The sequence below is a fragment of the Arachis ipaensis genome, chromosome B10 (assembly GCF_000816755.2).
Source record: "Arachis ipaensis cultivar K30076 chromosome B10, Araip1.1, whole genome shotgun sequence".
In the NCBI taxonomy this organism is placed as follows: Eukaryota; Viridiplantae; Streptophyta; class Magnoliopsida; order Fabales; family Fabaceae; genus Arachis; species Arachis ipaensis.
The window spans coordinates 113,130,026-113,135,549 of record NC_029794.2 but is presented as its reverse complement, the minus strand read 5'-3'; positions in this window follow the sequence as shown (position 1 = coordinate 113,135,549).

Sequence of the window (5,524 nt, the reverse complement as noted above, 5' to 3'; positions counted from 1 at the left end):
ATATATATATATATGTATGTATGTATGTATGTATTTCACTATTTTGTGAAGAAGTAACAAAAGTCAAAAGGAAAGAAAATATGATGAGATTGAAAGGTTTTAAAAATAGGCATAGGTTATGAAAAAAATTCATGCGTGTTGTCATGTTTACATGAACTAACAACTCATGATTAATGGAATATACATATTATATGAATGATGATAGTATTATAATACACATAACTCAACCAATGAGCTGCATAATTTAAATGATGCGATGCATGAAATAAATTTCATTGTTCCACCATTATCGAGGTTTGAGACAGCGTGGAATTCTACTACAGCATGTTCTTTTATATAATAATGATATAGGATGTTTTTTTTTTACTAAAAAGTTAGGTATAATATTAATAATAATGTTAAGTAACTTAATTTGCTTATGAGTGTTATTATAGTTTAAATATTAGTTACAATAATAATTTTTAGTATATTATTATTATTATTATTATTATTATTATTATTTTAACAATTATCATTATTTGTTAGTTATCTTTTTTAGAGTTTTAGAGTAATTGGACTGAGATACTTATATACTCTAGAACCATATGATCGAATAATAGAATGATATCTAAGAGCTGCTGGCTTCTACAATGTGTCTCAGATTTGAAAAATTCCAAGACCAACGGCCCTGGTCAATACCTTAGTAGAAAGGTAGAATCTAGTGACTCATACGTTCCATTTTCCTATAGGTAAATGTACTATCACTTTAGAAGATGTAGTTTTGATCTTCAAAATTCAAAGAACTGGGATACTGGTTACAGGGCCAACCAACAGTAATCACGGACTCATGGTGCAAGAATGCTTGCTGAATTTTGGAGTTGCACCTACAGCGAGTGACTGTATAGGCAGCTTTATCAAGCTGACGTGGTTGCGTAATATTAAACATGGAATAATGTTCTAATCATGAGGCTATGGAGCGTTATACCAGGTGCCACATCATGTCATTGTTTGGTAAGACGTTATTTGCTGACAAATCTGGTTCAGGCTGCATTGAAAATTTTTACCTTTACTTCGTGATATTCCCAGAATCCAGACATACAGCTGGGGATCGGCATGTCTTGTCCATTTGTACAGGTCTCAGTGTAGGGCTACGCAATATGATTGCAAAGATTTGGATGGGTCGTTAGCACTATTGTACGTACGAATTTGGGAGCGGATGCCTTTCCTTGAACCAATTTGCCGTTCCCCGGCTTTCCCGTTAGCTTGTTGAGATGAGCTCTTAGGATATTCGTTATTAATGTTATATTAATTTCCTATTTAAATGCATTTTATCCATGTAATGCTGTCATGTCACAGGTGGAATGAGTGTGATTGTCCTTCGATGGAGTATAAATGGTTGACACTTGCACATGTCAGGCAGATGCTTGATAATATTACAAATATCAATGTATGTAAATCGGTGCTTATGTTTAATTCCTCGTCTTATATATACCATGCATGATAATTATTTTTACCATATTTACTTAACCCACTCTTTTCCCGTTGATGCAGTTTCTGTGGGATCCATATAGTCCGCGACACCTTGGAACGGATTTCGTGCTACATGATATGTATGAGGATGCACGCATGTGGCTTGCATCATCTCCACTCATTTCCTTCAAGTGCATTGAGTGGTGTCCAACCGATCGGGTTAAGAGACAATTTGGGAGACGACAAGACAGCTCGGATAATGCGAAGGTTTTTGGAAATGCACACAACATGTTGTTGACGGGTCCTAAAAATTTGAACTGGGCCCAAGAGTGGAGCGAATGGATAAACTTGTGGCAAGATAGACAATGGGGCGTGCTTGGTGCAGAGATGATTGAAAATTTTGACCCGTCAAATGATTACATAGATTGGCACCATCAAGAATATGCTGAGCACTTATAGTTGTCCGCTCGTGTGCCTCAACCACAGTCACATCCATCACCCCAGCCATGCCCACATCCGCCATCGCCTCAGCCACAGCCAACTACATCACTGCCAACACCACCACCACAGTCACATTCCATGTCACTACGACCGCCACAGCTGCAGCCACGATCACAGCCTACTAAAGCTGGATGGATTCCAAATTTTAGTGACATGGACCTATAAAACATGTGCACAACTTGCCGTATGTTCTGTCCTTTGATGTACCAGGGAGTCATCACAGTCCACCGTTGACAGAGGCAATGGTAGAAATAGCCTGGGATCAGATCATCGGGTTCATGCAAGATCCAAGTACATCGCAACTGTCAAATGTGATGGACCCAACCCAACATCCCCTATACTAGTAGGAGCAACCTCCTCAAGTGGTGTAGCAGCCGCCTCAGGTGGTGCTTGGTAGATTGTCATTCGATTCACGGGTACATTGACCTACCAGTTCCTCTTATTCATCAACTAGAGTATCACTTGGCTCCAGCAGAAGCGATTGGAGTCGAGGTATTGGTCATGAGTACAACTCTGGAACTATTGCATATATACCAAGAATCGATCTTAACCTTATTGATTTATCAATCCAAGAGACAGATGAAGAAGACCAATTTGCACATCATAGATATGGTGCATACCATGATAAGATGGACTCAAGTGACGAGGATGACGATGAAAACAATTTTGATGATGATGAGGATGATGATGATGACGAAAATCATGAGCAGCCTAGGCCGACCAGAGGTAATTTAAATTTAAGTCTTATAGTGTGATTATCTTGTAGTGTCTGTGTGTAGCATAATATACAAAATATACTTGTGATTTATGTTGCATTTATGATGTACAAGTACATTAAGATATGATGTATTCATTGGCAGGTGTGACTGGTACAACAACAAAAGAAGAATGTGACAAAGACCATAATTTGAGGGTAGATTCACTCCGTCAAAGCCAAAATAGATATACCCCATCAGTGATTATGAAAGCTATGTCTAAAAAGTACAAAAAAAAGTGGTGAACACAGTTAACAAAAATTTACAAAGTATCAGTGGCAAATTGATATGTCGTTTCATGATGTATTTTGTGCCTAGGACTAATAAAGGTGATTGTACTAGCTAATGATAATAATCATGATGTGATTTATTTTTATGCCCATGCTATGATAAACTACCAACTTGGCTAGACATATTAATGCATAACTTGGAAGCATACTTTTTCTTACTTATTAGTAGATAATAATTATCATTAATAGAAATTATGCCCATTATTCTTCTTTAAATTACAAACAGTCTTTCATATAATATACTATGCCAGTGGAGATGAATCACCTCTAGCACCATAGGGACATCTACTACGAATGTGACCTTCTATATTGCATACCCTACAACATCGTGGACCTCCCATTGATCGTGTGTCCATCTCATTTAGGAAACGAGTTTGCTTGGGACGAACTTTAGTAACTCTCTTAAGTCAAGGATTAAGTATCATCATTGGCCCTCCATACATGGGCCATATTGTTGGGTTGCCTAATGGCCTAAATCTAGATCGGTACACCTTTTGGATCTCATCCATCCGATACACCTCGTGTACATATACTTGCAACTCAAGACGTTGGTTTGCACAACATGCAAAGACATGACGACATGGAAAGCGATCTACTTGAAAATAACCACAATAACAGTGCCTTCATAGTAGATATACTGCATACTCAACACCGCTTGGTATCTCCTACAACTCGAATACCTCATTCTGCCTATCAAAGCAACTAACCATAATGTTTCCAGCTACGATCAAATTTGCCTGAATCCTTTCGGTCACTGCTTTAAAGAATAAATGTCCGGCTCTAATGCGAGTCTCAGCATCAACCCTCTTCCTTATGAAAAGCTCATTCAGTATATAAAAAGTCGCCTTAACTAGTGCTGTGACGAAAAGATTGCATGCACCCTTCAACACCCCATTGATGCACTCCACTATGTTTATCGTCTTATGACCCTATCGATTACTGCCATCATATGCCAAAGAGTGCTGCTCACAGGGAATCCAATCCAGCCAGTGAGTGTATGCCTCACCCTAACTACGCAACTGCTGATAATGGATTTCATATTCATCCACCATCCTAGAATAGCCTGGAAAATATCATACAACAAAAACACGCATTAATAACCCCTATTGGAAACATGTTCACATAGTGCATAAAATATTAAATAGAACACGTTGCTAAATTACCAATGTTTACCACAAGCTTTAGCATGAATAGTTTCTTGAACTTTCTCAAGAAGTTGGATGCTATGTGCCTAATGCAAAACATGTGTATGGCTCTTGGTGGCTCCCATGCTCCATTGCAACGAGAAACAGCTGACCTAATAGACTCATGTCAATCGGAGATAAGCCCAACCCCATCCTTCGTCACCACATGTGTTTGCAAATGACGAAAGAAAAAGAACCATGCATCTGATGTCTCACCCTCAATAAGGGCAAAGGCAATTGGCACAATATCGTTGTTGCCATCCTGAAAAACTGTAACCAACAACGCTCTTTTATATTTTCCATACAAGTGTGTGTCATCTACCTGCACAATCGGCTTGCAGTGCCTGAATGCTCTAATGCATCGGTGGAAACTCCAAAAAACTCGATTTAGAATCCTGACATCCTTAGCCAACTCATCTTCGCAGTAGCAAGGTAGCATTTCATATTCGACGGCTGTTGATGGCTCTTTCTTAACCATTGCCTTAGCTTAAACCATGTGGCCAACGCTTCATAAGAGGCTTCCCAACCACCAAAAATTTTTTCAACTGCCTTCTGCTTAACCAACCATGCTTTGTGATAGCTAATCGTATAGTTAAATTTTGATTGGACATTTGCAATCACTGATCGCACTTTTATAGATGGATCGGCCTCTTTTTGGTATATGAGGATCTATATTTTGACAAATATAACTCTTAAATTCATCGAACGACATTATAAAGGAAAGAACAGCTATACATGGATTATTACACATAAATATTACACCTTCAGATGTTTCTGATAAAATTTGACCATTATAATAAATTTTAAAACTAATATTTTTATTCATTTTTTATTATGAAAATCAAATTTTTATTTTAATAAATAAAATAAATTAATTAAACATTATATTCATAAAAAGAAATAACCAAACATCTAAAATGATAAATAAAAAGCAACACTAAAAAAGAAGAGAAGCAAGAAGAATAGCTTCAAGAAAAGAAGGAGGAGAAGAGATAAACAATTGCAATGGGATTATATTCATGAACTCTCTTTATATAGAGAGGAGATTATAGAAATCGTTATTCGCGTTTATAAATTAAAAAAAATTTCAAATTTTGATAAAACAAATCAACATTACCGATTTCATGGTTGCGAGATTCTAAAAATTTTTTGTCCTACTTTAAATCATTAGTCTCATTTTGGTTTGTGTTTTGTCTTCAAATCGTTAGTCTCATTTTCAAAATTTTTTTGTTCTTATTTGAAATCGTTTGTCACGATTTTTTGTGACTTTAAAAACTCCCATATCAGTGCATTATATCAAATTAGTGTAATATCAATGTATTACACTCTTCTGGTTGTAATATCT